At 49.4% G+C, this 15,574-nt stretch overlaps 1 protein-coding gene across 1 annotated transcript in view; it reads right to left on the reverse strand.

Moving 5' to 3' along the window:
• The window catches only part of MARCHF2 (membrane associated ring-CH-type finger 2), a 32,614-nt gene extending 20,350 nt beyond the window's left edge, over positions 1–12,264 (reverse strand). The window contains exon 1 of the mRNA XM_054291075.1: positions 12,221–12,264. The gene's annotated coding sequence lies outside the window, so the exon portion shown is untranslated. The remainder of the gene's footprint in view (positions 1–12,220) is intronic.
• Positions 12,265–15,574: the final 3,310 nt, after the last annotated feature.

The following is a 15,574-nucleotide window of genomic DNA, read 5'->3' on the forward strand; positions in this document are numbered from 1 at the left end:
ATTAAGGATCCAAGTGTTCTACTTACATAACTTACCATCAGAATTGCAAATCTGCCTTTCCCAGAGAGAATTCCTGGTAACCACCCTTTAACCTGATGAAGCCTTTCAAACTGAATGTGCTGATACAGAGATGGGGAAGGCAACCAGAAGCCCCATGGGCCTGTGCTGCTCTGGCGACAGCCATTCTGAAAACTTACATTCAAACTCTCCATAAATACAGCAAAGTTTCACCTGAACAGGGCACCTAAACCAGTTTAGGTGGCTGGGTTCAGGAGGCCCTTCTCAGCTGCCTTCAGAAGCTTCCTGAGCACTTGAAGGACTGTCCAAGCCCATAAGGCTCTCCCATCCCATCTTTAAAGTTTTTTCTCCTTATTTCATTGAAGAAATACACATGCTCCCATTTCTATATCCGCTGTGGTACATCCCAGCAGTGAATGTGTGGACATGGACATCCCAAAACCATCAAAAATGCTCCTTGGGAAGGGCAGCAGGCCAGCCTGACTCCTTTCCCTTTCAACTGTTCAGACCAACCATGACTTTCACAAGAGCCACTTGCAAACAGCAAAGCACACCAGCACATTTTCAACATTCACCCAGCAAAGAGAAGACACGGAACAAACAGCAAATGCAAAAAATGGAGAGAAGGTGCAGAGAAAAGCCCAACATGGCAAACCAGGAGCTGGCTCTGATGAGCCACATGTGGAAATGAGAGCTCTCTGCCTTTGAGGTAAGGCAGCAGCTCACCCAAGCTGCCAGAAACAGCCATGTTCCTCCCTGGCAGGGGGTATCTCATCCCCAAAATAGGGTATGCTCTGCAGATTTAGAAAAATCCTGGTTTTGCCAATCGCCTTTAACCTGGTCGTTGAGAGGCAGCTGTGCAGAAATAAAGAGCTGAGGTTACAGTGAGTCACACTGAACACAATCCAACAACATTGTACTGCTGGTAAAACCAAAATCCCTGTGTCTGTAAACAGGACTGCCTTATGTAAGGCATGCACAGTAATCCCTGTGCACCAGCACTGCTGGGATCAGAGCTGGAATGCTGCCTCATCCTGGTGGCTGGATTTCAAGATGAAATAAATCCATAAAAGAAGTTCAAATGAAAGCAATAAAAAGGAAAAAAAGGGAGGAATAAAAGGAAATAAAACAACCACAGCCCCAAATAAGAGATATGAAAGCAATTAGGTTTGTTACATTTTGGGGGAGTGGGGGGAATCGGCAATCCTTGCCTCCTGGGGGTAGGAGCAGGCAAACAAACCTTCACCATCCCATCCAAGGAAAGGCTTTTGTTTTGAGATCTCTGAGCACAACAGGAGTCAAACATTCTCATGAAACGGCAGTTCTGTCACGTTCAACTAAGCCAAAATCTAACAAAAATAACTAAAGAAAATAAGGGCCTGTTCCTGGCTGGAGGCTTGGCCACACTACAGAGGAAAAAAGCCAAAAAGCTGGTACAAGAACATGATGCTTGAAGCCCTGAAAACACTCATTTGGGTAAGCACAAGTGCTTTGTCATGTCTTGGAAATTGAGCAACTCACACAACCAAGGGCTGCATGTGTCAGGACAGCTTCCTTCACCTACACGCACTCAAGAGGGAGAGAGCCCTTCACTGGTGTCTCAGAACCAGATCCCAAGGATTCTCTCACTTTACAGAACAGTTTCTCATTTCTAATAGAAGACTTTCTAATCTCTTTTTCAAAGCTGCTCTTGATAACTATCTGTAATCCTTCCTTCGCATCTGAGCAGGAATAAGCTTGAGCTTGTGGGCAGGTCAATCCTCTTCAACATGAACTTGAATCTTTTCATCAACTTAAAAATTAACTTGATAGACTCAGCCTCTCTCTCCACCTGTGCAAAGAACACACAGAGTTAGAGCTACTTTTCTTATTTCTCCTCCTCAAAGAAAAGGCTACAAACTCTCCAGCTGCACGGAGCAAAAAGTAAGATGATAAATGCTATTGGAATTACTTAAGTCAGCTGTCCCACAAATTAAGGAGTTCTATAAAATTAACAACCTCTTACTGAAACAAGCATGAGAAGATATATGCTTTTAATAAAAAGGTCAGTTCCATTTGTTTAGCCAAAATGTTGTTTATTTTAAAGTTCAGAGGAAAAAGTCCATTCTGCATACTGGAATAAAACTGCCCTCACTGACTGTGTCCTGGGAGTATTTATACTGAGGCTCTTTGTGCTCCACATCTGACAGACACAGGCAGCCCCATGGCCTTGCCCCAGGGCTCTGTTGGGCTGGAAGGGAATGGCCACCCTGCTGTTCTTCAGGAAATGCACAGGTTTCTGTTACGAGTTCTTTGGTGTTTCCTTGTCAGGGTCCAGCCCAGGGTGGAACCTGAAGTCACTGCTTTAATATCTGACTCATGCCATTCAGCAAATATGAAGGAAAAGCAGCAAGATTTTCATGGTTAGTAAAGAAGTAACTGAAATCCAAAGACAACATCTGCAGTGCACTCGGGTCCAGTTGCATACCCAGTGGAACATGAACCATAGTGTACAGCCAAGTCAGTCCCTTTCCTGATCCCTGAAGGATCAGGACACCAACACACAGCCTTCTCTCACAATTGTCAACAGCTCATCCAACCCAAACCCAGTGTTCACAGAATCCTTCAGGTTGGAAACAGCCTCTGAAATCATCTCGTCCACCTGCTCCCCCAGCACTGCCAAGCCCAACACAAACCCATGTCCCCAAGTGCCACATCCACAGTTTTTACTTTTAATCACATCCCTGCAGGGATGGTGATTCCACCACTGCCCTGGGCAGCCTGTGCCACTGCCTGACCACACATTCCATGATGGAATTTTTTCAGCCCAAACCTCCCCAGTACAATTTGAGGTTGTGTCCTCTCTTCCTGTCACTCATTTCCTGGGAGAGGTGAATGACCCCCACCTGGCTGAACTCTCCTTTCAGGGAGTTTTAGTGAGCAAGAAGGTCCCCTCGAACTTCCTTTTCTGTACAGTCAGCTCCCTCAGCCGCTCATCATCAGATGTGTGCTCCAGCCCCTTCCCCAGCTCTGTTTACAGCAGAAACATCAAAATCTCAGTGTGAGAAACAAGACCCAAACAGCTGGCTTGAACCACACACTGGTTTTTTTCTAAGCACCTGTGTTTTCTGAGCCCATTCCTTGGGGATGCATTTCTTGCACACATTTTTTTAAAAAGTCTCAGAGACACTAGGTTTATTATCAATATCCCTTCTGCTGCCACAGTTAGACATTAGCAAATAAATGGGAAGGCTCTTCTCAGCAACATTTTGCATCCTCAGCTTCTGAGCAGATCCAGAATATAAAGGGCTGAGTTTGTAGATAATTACTCAAACTGAAAGAAACCCAAACCCTGTCTGTGGAAAGCTGTCTCAGAAGAGTGAATTCTGCACTAGAATTCCAAAACTAACACGTATGGCAAAATGAGTCAGTCCCTGAAGAGCAGCTCGTGCTCTGTCACTCCCCAAGGCAGAGACCAGGCTGGTGCAGGATCCTGCTCCATGGCTTAAGTGAAACACACCTGCAAGATACTCTCCCTTGCCAGTCCCCATGCACTGCAATGAGATTTGTAATCCAGTCTATATCATCCAAAGGGCATTGAGGTGCTCAAAAGACTGCAGAGATCTGGTCGGACCAGTGCTCTCCATGCAGGAGATGTGCCCAGCAGAAGTAAGCAGCAGTCAAGGAGCTAAAAGGTCCCCCAGCTCTGCTCTCCATATTTGACTTTGAAGATGGATGAAACAGTTATTTCTCCCAGACAGGGAAACCACAGCACACCAGATGAACATCTGGATCAAAGCCACAATCAAGATGAGAATGACAGTAGGAAAGGCTTCAGCCAAATGATGGCAGTAATGGGGACTGTCAGGGGCAGGTTGTGGCCTGTCCACTATGAATATCCCAACCGGTGGAAAGCCTTGGAGCAATCCTGTGGCTTTGATAGGATCCAGAGCAAACTGGAACCAGAGCCAGCTCCCCCTGCTCTGGGTGCAGAGTGTACACACCAGCTCCTGAGCAAACTGGCTTCCCTGGGACATCTCCACCAAAGAACACCCAACACTGAGGCTGCCAGCAGCCAGCTCTGCTCTTCTCACTGAGCAAGCCATTGCCCTGACTGCTGGAACCCAGCCCTGGCCCCTCACCCATGGTCCCAGAGAGATAACCAAGTCGTGCAGCCAACACCACCCACCCATCTGTACACAAGGACTTCTTTTATTTTTAGCAGGTAACCCATTCACTGATGGCAAATCAGAGCTCTGACCCCTGCTCACATGAGCTGATGTTTAAGCCTGGGTGCAAAGCTTCCCAGCCTGCTTTCCAAAGCCCTTTTAGCCACTTTGGGCACACAGACACTGAGTTTTCTAATCATATGATCCTGCAAATGTCACCAGTGAACTGAAGATTTTCAGTTGCTAAAGGGCATTTCCTAACATTAGTGCTTTCCTTTTCATCACTAAAACTGGATTTCCCAAATCCTGGGCCCTACAACCATCTGAACATCCCTCTCCATCTCGAGGGAGACCGTACAAAGAATTGCTTGCTGCACACATCTGAGCACCTGCTCTCACACACCCCATCTCACACAGCTAATGCACATTTCCCCACGGCCCAGGTTCAGGCCCAGGTGTGCAGCACATCCCCAGTACCAGTTCAGCCTACTGAGGCACCAGCCTCACCAGGGTACCTGTGGCTCTGTGCTCTGGCTTAGTGGCAGGGCATCCCCTTCTCCACATCTGGCCTCTACACCCTCACACCCAAGATCACACACCTAGGGCTGCCACCAGAGATACACACAGATGGGATGAGTGGCCTGAAGTGCTCCCTGGTTCTGTTCAAAGGTTGTGTAAGTGGATTAATCTAAAGAAAACCAAAACAAAATAAACAAAACCAACTGACCAACCAAACAACAACAACAAAAACCAAAACAAAAAAACCCCAAACCATCTCCCCCCGCCAAGAACCAGACCCACACTGGGCTTTGTTTTCAGTTTTGTTTCTTTAAACATACTTTCTGCTGAGGGTTGAAAGCCAGAGTATTATTTTGTTTGTTATTAAAAATACACTATTTTATACATCAACTGACTCCCCAAAGTCACCCTGCAGGTCTCCCATGTAACACCTTAACAGTAGTCAAAAAGCAGCTCAGGATCTACCCCCAGCTGAGCCATCAGCAACTCTGCCCATCACTCAGGGCCTGGGAGGAAATCTCATTATTCCTGTGCTCAGAAGTCACATGAATACAACAGCCCTAAAGTCAGGGTGCAAGGAGCCCTGTCCAGTGAGAAAAGTGACACAGCATTTTATGGCATATGCCTCAATATTCAATAAAATATCTGATGCCATCTGAAGCAACAGCTTCTAAAACATCTTAAAATTTGGTAAATAACAAAGGGGAAAGCATTTCACTCCCCAGGAGCTTCTCTATGTCTGCCCTGCCTGCAGCATTTGGCTGTCAAGTTTCAGCTGAAGGAGATGCTGTAAAATCTTCAGCCACAACTTGCTCTTCAGAGGATGCCAGTGGAGCAATGCTGTGAGTCAGAGCCAGGGGACAGCCCTGACCCTGGGCTCAAAACAAATCCCAAAAAGCAAGGGGAGAAAATAAGCAAGGCACAGCGTTCTGGGAGCCTGGGAACCTTCTGATAAAACTTCACACCAGGAAACTCCTCCTACACCTCCAACAGCAAAAGCTTTGGGCTGACTCCAGAGGCTCACCTGCCTCATCCCTGGGGCAGAGTTTAAAAACAAATGCTCCAAGTCTAACCCTGTAAGACTCAGGAGGAGGCCAGAAGCTCAGAGGACACAGCCTTTCTGGACTCCTGTGTTTGTCACATTGGTACATGACCACAGCTCCCTTGGCTGGGCTGCCTCTCCACTATTTCAAACACTCACTTGCTAACTCAAGGCTTCCCTCACTGGCTGCTGCTGCTGGCGACAAACAATCCTAACTTCTCTATATCCAGAAACTATTCAGATATATTCTAGAAGCTCTCTGAAGTCTTGATTATTTAGATTATGGCAAATGAGTTTGCAGACACTGATGAAGAGACAGTCTTCCACTTCCATTTTTTTCTGAGGAGACATGCCAGCATCTGAGCTCTATTCCCCAAGCTAAATACTGCAGCAAGCCTTGGTGATCAATAATTGCTGTTTTCCAAAACCAACATCCACACACACCCCTCCTCTTCAAAACATCAGTACATTGGATTCACTTCTGCAAGAGTTTCACTTCATCTCCATGTCCTGAAGCAATGGAAAACTGTTGGCTGGCAAAGAGGAAGGTCCTGAGGCACAGCTCCTGTGGGTCTTGGTGGGGCTCCCAGCAGGTGAGAACCCCAAGCTTTAAACAAGGCCAAAGGCATGGGTCTCATGTGGACACAGCAGAACTGAAACACAGCAGAGCTCCCTTCATTTCAGGGTACCTGTCATGTTGTTCACCCACTATTCTTCAAACAAGTTTTCTTCATTGCCTAATAAAGTTTCTCAATATTCAAAAAGAAGCAAAAGGTTCAAGCTTAGATGTTGAGGAAAAAAAATCAGTATAAAAAGAGGAAGCCTAAAGGACGATTTTTTTCTTGCTGTGCTTGAGAACAATTAGGCTGTATGCTACAGCTGGAATGCCAAAATGAACAAAGTTATCTCAGCTCTTTTGAGACTTGCTATCTGCCACAAGGCCGTATGAAAGGAAAGTTTACTGCACTTTGATTACCAACATCTGCAAAAACGAATTGCAACATTAGAAGAAAATTCTTTGCAGCGGGTATCTCCAATCAAAATTCAGTAATTTTAATAACAAGTTTCATAAGGGAACAACCAAAAACCAGCTGGGGCATGAGGAACACCTGTGACTCCTCTGAGGATTCAAAAGACATCAGCTTTTAAAGATGAACAGCAGCACAACTCACTACATAATGCAACTGCAGAGTCTCTGCACCCACATCCCTCTGCATTTTATCACTCTTTCCAGGGAAAGAAAGATGCATTAAAAAGACTTGAAACTGAAACCATGAACCAGGGTGGAAAAAAATGTATTATCATGCCTACAAAACAATTCTTGCAGAGGGCTGTCCATCACTGGGGACAAGAGCCAGCCCAGCAGACACAAGCACAGCCCTGCTCTGCTAAGGGACCATAGCTGTGTGGCCTCTCACATCTCTGCACCCACATGCTTTACAAAACACCAGCAGCAGACACTTCTGTTCCAGCCCTACTGCTTCAGCGAGCTCCTCTTTAAACAGAGGCAGCCTCTGCAGCAAGGTCAAAGCTCAAGTGCTCCCCAGACCTGCACAGTCCCTTGCCAGGCAGTTGCAGTTTGTTCAGAACAAATGGATTTTCCAGCTGTGTGTAATACCTCAGGAAACAGAATTTTGGTGTAGCAGTAACACATGCACCAGATCAAGACTGCAGTGCCCACAGAACTGGTCAGTCCCTCCAAGGGCACGACTCAGGAGGGTGCGACACATTATTTCAGGACTGGGAAGCCCAGGTCAGAAAGAACCTGCATTCTCCCCAGTGTTTTCCTTCTTGGTTTATCAAACACCACTTACACTGCTGTACAAATAACAGCACTGTGCTGGGAGATGAGCTGAGCTGAACAATCCACAGCAAAGGCCGGTGCAGCCCTGCCTGCCCCGATGCTCAGGGAGCCACTGCACGAAGCCAGGCACACACTCAGCCCCCAGGAGACATTTCATCTGCAATTTACCTTCACTATTTCTATTTTTCAACCTAGCTGTATCACAAATCTCTTCAGAACGTTCAGCTTTCAAAGAGCTTTCCAGCAAAGGCACCAGCAGAGGCAGCGTGTGACTCACCAGCCGCCCTGAGAGCTCCAGAGCAGACAGACCCCAGTGAGAGCATGGCCATGGCCAGCCAGAGAGGAGGAGCCACTGATCCCAGCCAGCAGCACCCCTGCCTCCCTCCTGCCCACTCCTTACTGCTGCAGATTCCCTCCTCAATCCTCAAGTGAAACTTCAGAATTGCTATCTGTGCTGCAAAACTCTCTCAGTTCAGTTTGCAATGTTTTGCTTAGGCTGCATTTTTAGTTTTTCTGGACACAGGCCTTGTCTGATTTGTCTGCAGGGAAGTACAAGAAAAACTGGGAGGAAATAAACTGAAAACAGTCCAGAAATGAAGTTTACCTTTCCTCTCCCACCACTCTCAAATCTAACCCCAAAAAGCTTTCAGCTGAAACAGAACTGAAGCTCTCAATGCTTTGAACAAAGAAATCCCTGTTCAAGCCAAGACTACATGAGCTTGGTGTGTTCTCCTTTTTGCAGAAAAGTGCTTTAGAAGATAAGTTTGATTTGCTTGTACTTTTATTTCCTGAGCCAGTGCTGCTCCCTGTCCCTTGTTTCCTTTTTTTAGGAACTGGAGGAGAATGTTTCCTTCAGCTTTGATCACTAATTTTGTGACAACTGATTATAATTGCAACTGCACTTACAGCACTTCTGTCCTTGAGGTTAACCACACAAAATCATGCCAGGTTCTGTCAGGAATTGAAAAGTTTAGCTAGAATTGCTACAAAAAATCTGGAATAAAACTTACAGATGCCTATCTATTTGAAATGGGGGCAAATGACAGATTCCAAACTGTAACACCGTTCTAGAGCGGGAACGGTGGGAAGGGCCAGGAAGTATTTGCAAGGCAGATGGGCAGGAAGAGCTGCAGGTCAGCACAGCTCCTGTTGGGCTGCTCCCTTCACTGGAGGATGCACAGGGTTCAGTCCCTGCCCCAGGACATGCCAGCAGTCCCTGCTTTCAGGATGTTGTCATTCTGCACTTTGCCTTCAGTGCTTAGGGCTCTCACAGGCTGTCACTGCCCAGCAGGAGAGGCACATTCCATCCCCAGGAAAGTACACAAGACCCTGAGACACTCAGTAGTGACTTCCCTACTTTCACCCAGTCAGATGAGCCACCAAAAGCTCTCCCAAACCAGCTGCAGTGGGGAACCCCATCTCCCAGCTGAGCTGCATTGCTGCTGCATTGAGCTACAGCTGAGCTGGTCTACTTACAACAAAGATGGCACAAAGACACAGGTTCCAGGGAACAGCTGCTACAGCTGGAGCTGGAGAGAGAACAAGACCAGGACTGGAGAGGTGGAGATCCTGCTGTTTACGTGCAGGACATGAACTGTGCTGATAAGCCATGAATTTGATAAGCCACACTTGGTAAGGCTCAGCACAGATTAATGCGTCACTTCAGCAGCCAGCAAAGCTGACAAGTACAGATTGGTGGAGACCCACTGGCCCACCCTGGCTGGGTGCTGCACTCCTTCCCTTCACAGAAAGGAGTCCCAGGGCTTTACCTCATGGCTTGTGTGCCCAGGTGTCACTCACTGAGACGCGCCCAGAGCGCTTCCAAGAGGACAAGAGTCAGTAACTGAGACCATTTCTCTCTTGTGGGAAAGGCTGGAGCTCAGAGCAGGCAGAAGCATAAGGTTAACCTGAGTAAATTAGACTGGGAGGGAGAAGAGACCCACCAGCTCAAACTTCAGTCTAGAAGGGAAAACAAACTAGTTTGGAAAGAGAAACTCTGAAATCTCCAAATATCCAAAGCTAAGTCAAAGGCAAGTGGAGAAAAAATAAACTTATCATGTAGTTTACAGTTCACAATGCTGGATTCCTCCCTTCATTCTCTAAGAAAAGCTTCTGTGGTCTTAGTGTGAAAAATCAAGATATTTTAAACAATAGTGAAACAAGTCTCCAAGTGCTCATTTTGCTTTGTGCCTCTACCTGCAGAAGTACTACAAAGTCCTGTCCTGAGGACTTGCAACAGTCCCTCAGACTCACAGAGTCTCAGAGCCCACACCAGGCTCAGCTTGCCATGGATGCATTTTGACTTTGCTGTTTCAAGGAAACAGTGCTTACTTCTTCCCAGGGAAACATGGTGTGCTACACTTGCTTGATGCAGGCCAGCATCAATCAGCTGGAAGAGGAAAGGGCCTCTCCCAGCATCCAGGAAGGCAAGAACTCTGTGGGAAGCTGCTCACAGTCAGTACATTTAGCCCTGCTCATCTCATGGGCCCCTTGGCGTCCAGCACAGCGTGACCTCACCCTGCAGCCTGTGCAATCCACAGCAAAACAGAGCAAACACATCCAAAATGAGGAACATTAGTTCTGATGCCATTTTGTGTTTCCACTCAGGCAGTGGTGCTGATCAGCTAACCATACACAGACACCCCAGCTATACAGCTGGTATAGAGTGTCCATGAACTACACTTTAGGGCCACACTTGGCCATTCCCTGTGCCACCTGCTCTATTCTTGGCAGTTTAGACTTCCCTACTGGTGCAGGCTGCCTGCAACGCTCCCCTGTGTGTGCTTGGGGGGAATTAGACCTTCTGTCCCCAACTAGAATTATTAAATTCACTGTCACCGTGCATATGACAAAGGGATTTTAGAGTCCCAGCTCCCTTCCCTTTGAGCCTCTGTTTCTGATGGGTGACACGCCATCACAGCTTCAAACACACCTGAAAAACCAGGGCACTTCCAGCCTCCAAGCACTCCCCTGCATAATCCTTTGGAGATGCAGAAAAGTGTTCAAACACTTTAGCTTTGGAAAGCCAAGACTAACGTCCAGCTGTTCAGAGGATTGTACTGTGCTCGTGGGAGTGGCAGCCAAGCAGGGCTTTATGTCCCCACAGCCAAAGCAGCTGGCCAACCACAGTGACATCTCAGGCATTCTCAACCAGAACCTGGAAAAAGGTCAAGAAAGTGCCAGAAACTGCATCAGAAGGGAAAGACACACAGATAAATGCTTGTTGGAAGGAGTGTTGAGCAAGAGAATGAGAGTGCCAAGGAAAATGAAGGGCTGGTAATAGAGAGGGTTAAGAAAGGAATAGAAACAGTCTCTTAGGGATGAGCAAATAAAGACCACAGGGTTGGATGAGAATCACATCCCCACTGAGAGATCTTCATCACACACATCAGGGCAGGGACAGAACACTGAATACAAACAAGCAGAATAAAAAGCCACAGCTGCCTTGGATAACCCTGACACTTCCAGCTCACCATCATCATCCCCAACAGGCAACACCTCACCTGCCTGCCTGTGAAATTCGAGCTCTGCACAGCTCCCTCCAACAGGACAACAGCCTAAACTCTCCTCGGTCCAGCAGCACCATGCAGTGCAGAGCTATCACCCCATGCCTTGGTGGCACCATTTCTGAGGGCACTACATGCAAGCAGCTTCACACTCCAGAAGCCTCCAAGACCACTGCATGGCGTTCTGGTTTGTAATCTTGGTTCCCCCACCAGTTCTCGATACAACAAGAGCAAGTGTTTGAGACTGCAACAAAAACACTTCTTATGTCACAATCACCTTCCTGTACAAGAGCCACAGGCTTGTCCCTTGGATAAATCCCACAAACCAGCAGTTCTGGCCTGTCACAATCGGCTCAGAAACCTGAGTTTAAGCGAGACAGAAAGATAAAGATTGCCAGTTTATGAAAAGTCCATTACAAACCCTAAGCTTACACCACGGAGAAAAGCAGCTGCTGCTCCAGCACAGGACTGCAGCAACTTCTTCAGCTGCGCTGTGACACCGAGCTCATTCTCTTGGGAAGTCTCTGCACACGAGGCAGCGTGGCTGTGTGCTCGGGAGGCAAAACAGGCACCAGAACGCTCCCAAACATGTGAAAAAAAAGGTACGGGAGCCCAGAGGCAAAGAAAACTTTTCCTAATCACTGTTTATACCCAGGGAAGAAGAATCTAATGAACAAACACCGCTTCTCAAACCTCCGGCACTTCTGCCGCTGCTGATGTTTGTACGCGACAGCCCCGGCGCTCCCGGGAGGCAGTGGCAGCCCGGCCCGGCCCGGCCCGGCTCGGGTCCGCCCGGCCCAGCGCAGCCCGGCCCGGCCCGGCCCGGCAGAGCCGCGGCTCAGCGCGGGGGCCCCGCACAGCGAACACGGCGCAGTCCGTACCGGTGGCAGCGTCTCGCACGGGGCCCGTGCGGGCAGCGGGACCGGCGGCAGCCGCTCCGGGGGCGAGGCCCCGAGATCTGCAGCGCGGCTCCGGCTCCCGAGCACGAACGGCGCCGCACACCGGGGCCACCCCTCGGCGGGGACACCGGGAGGGCTGTCAGGGCTCCCGGGCCCGCCCGCCTCGGCCCGGCCCGGCCGGGACGCCGCTGCCGCGGCCGCAGCCCCGCGCCGGAGCGCTGCCCGGGCCGGTGGGCGCGGCGCGGGGCGTGGGGCCGGCCCGGCCGCCCCCCCCCGTCCGGTACCTGCGCTCCCGGCGCCCGCGGCCCCTCAGCGCGGCGCGCGCCGCCCCAGCGCCGGCTGCGGCGGCCGCCGGGCCCCGCCCCCCAGCGCTCGCCCGCCAATCCCCGCCCGTACCGCTCTGACGCAGCTCCCGAGCGTCCAATGGACTGCGGGTAACCCGCCAGCGTAGCAACGCGACCCCGCTGGCAACAGCCGGCGGCCAATGGCGGCCCTGCGGCCACGCCCCGCCCTTCCTTAGCCCCGCCCCGCCCCTCGGGCCCCGCCCTCCCCCTCTTGCTCCGCCCCCAGCGCAGGGCCCGCCCCCGCCCTGCCCCCCGCCCCCAGCACTGGGAGGGCTCGGCCAGCGCCGGCCCCAGAGCGGGACAGAGGGACAGGGGGACACCGGGACAGGGGGACACGGGGACACCGGGACAGGGGCACCGCGGGACACGGGGACAGAGGGACACCGGGACAGCGGGACACGAGGACCGCGGGACACCGCCCTGCGGCAGTGCAAAGCCCCGGGGACAGCGGGAACCCCGTCCCGCCGCTCCCGGGGCCCTGGCAGGGGCATCCCCGCCCCATCCCGCGCTCTGGCTCGGGAGCCCCCCCAGTTCATTCCGCAGTTGTCTGGAACAGAACTTTACACAGACGGTATGATTTGGCAATCTTTATATCCACAATACATCATAACCATGCACAAAAATCGAGTGGTGTGTTTATTTACAAAGTGAATTGCACTTAACACAGGAACCAGGAATAAAAGTAAATGAAAGGAACCTCTCTTCTGGGTTGCATAAAGGCCCACTACTATTTATAGCCTACAAAGCCTGATAGTCAACACTACCATGCATTATCTGATCAGTGTAAAATAGGAATTGCTGTTATTTATTGAAACAGTGCAGCCCTGGAGATACTCATTCCATGGAAACATTCCATAAATCACCAACTTCATTTAAGAGTCTGCAAAGTAAAGAGAATCCACCCTTCAGCCCCCACTTACTGTGCTTTACTTGAAGGACAGTTCATCTTAACCTCCAATTGTCTGATTTTCCTTAGCTGAAATTCAAGCCCCTACCTTTAACACTGTTTTAGTTTTTTATGGAGGAAAAAATCTTCCCTAGGTGACTGAGCCACTTCCCTGGGATCTTCTTTTCTTCTATGGAGTCCAGAACCTCTAAGCAAGTTCTTCCTTCTGCTTGGAAGGGAAATGAGCACCAAGGCTTGGTAAGACTCACCCACAGACAGATCCCACCCCACCTTGTGGAGCAGAACAGCACGCAGGGATCAAAACACCAGGAGCAAAAATACCTCCTGTACAATTCTCCAACAGCTTGTGTTAAGTAACTGGTTCAAATAAAGGCTCAGCCCAAGCCCCACCAGGGCCAGCCAAGAGCTCTGTGCTCACACGAGAGGTCAGCAGGGAGTCACAGGACAGCACCCAAACGGGGCATCCCTGCCCCCACAGAGCTGGCCTCCACAGCACTCACTGAAATCTTTGTAACTAAGTCGCAAGCCATAACTCATCAACTGGATTTTTAGATTTATACAAATATGGAGCTTTAAAACTTTCCTAGGAACTAAACCTCCTTGTTCTGTGCAGGCTCCAGTGAAGATCCCAGACTAACTCCCCTGTCTGGAAGCAATGACTTTGCAGGAAAAGAGTCTGCATTGATCTGATCTGCCCAAGGAATTCATTTTACCAATTCACTGTTCGTGTGCTCAGGACCAAGTCACTCTTATGGATGCATTTTGGCCTTCACCCTCCCCATCAGTAGGAGAGGCAGCACGACAGACTCCTGCCTAATTCTGCATTAAGGAAGCTGTTCTAGACAGCAGCAGGAGCCTCTGTGGTTATGGCACAGGTGGCAGTACTCAGGGCTTTGTAGTGTTTTCAATAGTTAAAGGAAAGTCAGCCTCAACATCCAAGTAAAGCAAGCAAAGCACACATTCCTTCTTTTCACAGGCAGCTTTCCTGTTATCAGGAATTTTACAAAAGCCAAACTTAGCCCTCAAATCCCTTGGGGCAGATGGAAGAGAGCTGTAACCTTTTTTTTTCCTGACAGTAATACTGAGAGACACACAGCCAGCAAAGCTGTGGGATGAAGCAGTCAAGTTGAGGTTACATGTAGTCTGTAATTTCCACATCAGGAAAGCCTGCTTAAGGAGTCTGGGATATTGCAGAGCTTCTCTGAATGTCAGACAGCTCTCCCAGCATTTCCAGCTTCCTCAGGATTCCTCCAAGTCTTCCCCTCAGTAATTCCAGCACAGTAGAGGGCTGGGTTGTGTGGATGCAGTTTCTAAGGAGCACACAATGCTTCATCAGGACCCCAGGAACCCCAGACCACAAGCCTTGTCCCCAGTCTGTGCACAGGAACATGGCCTAACCTGGCACAACTGATCCAATGTCCTTTTTCTATTATCACACACAGCCCTGTGCTTACTCTGGGCAGGAGCACCTCAGACCCACAGAGGGGCTGCGGCTCTGCCTGGAGAGCAGCACAGCAGCCTGGAGAAGAGCCTTGTCTCACAGGGAGGGACCACAGCAGGTGAAAGCCCCCAGCCCATTCCCAGGGCTCCCAGGAGCTGCATGGGTGCAGGTGGGCACACACCCACTGCCCTGTGTGCCCCAGCACAGGGCAGGAGACCCTCCCTGCCACACAACACAACAGAATGGTCCAAGGTCCACCAGTGCTCAGGGGCTTTGGACAAGGGAGTTGTTCAAGAGCTCTTCAATACCCATAAATTTAACTGCACTTAAGCCCTAGACACTGACCTTTCACTGGGACTCTGCAGCGAAGTTTAAAGCCTTCCACAAAGTCAAAGACTAAAGAAAATCTTTGAAGAGACAAGCAAGTAACTAAACTGTTTTCTTGACTTCTCACACCAGGCCAGACTGATTCTAGAAACTTCATGTTAAGAGCAAGACTTGCAGAGTAAGCATGTTAATACATCACGCTGAACTAATGAGTCTTCTTAACAGTACAATTTCTCCTCATGCTGTCCAGCTGATTTCTTTATATAAAGTTTGTTCAAAAATTAAGGAACCCACCTCCACCAGTGTCCACTTGTTCTCAAATGAAATATTTTCAGTATTTCAGAATTTTCCATTCTCTCATTGCCAACTGTCTGAACACTGACTGCATTTCATGTTCTGGTCTTGGACCACCAAAAAGGAGATATCCCAGTTCCCACCTTCTCTCAACAGAATGCTAGGGAAGCAAATATCAAGTGTTGAAAGTGCTTCCTGAACTGGAACTCCCTTAGGACAGAGCCCTGTGATGCCTACCAAGGAATTCATACCCTCATTCAATGGGATCAGGCTGCAAGCATGCACCCTTGAACCTTGAAGGGAACCTCTAAACAAAGCTGAAGAG

The sequence above is a fragment of the Melozone crissalis genome, unplaced genomic scaffold (genome assembly GCF_028551555.1).
Source record: "Melozone crissalis strain CALT ecotype California unplaced genomic scaffold, PUWL_Pcris_2 ptg000088l_1, whole genome shotgun sequence".
Taxonomy (NCBI): Eukaryota; Metazoa; Chordata; class Aves; order Passeriformes; family Passerellidae; genus Melozone; species Melozone crissalis.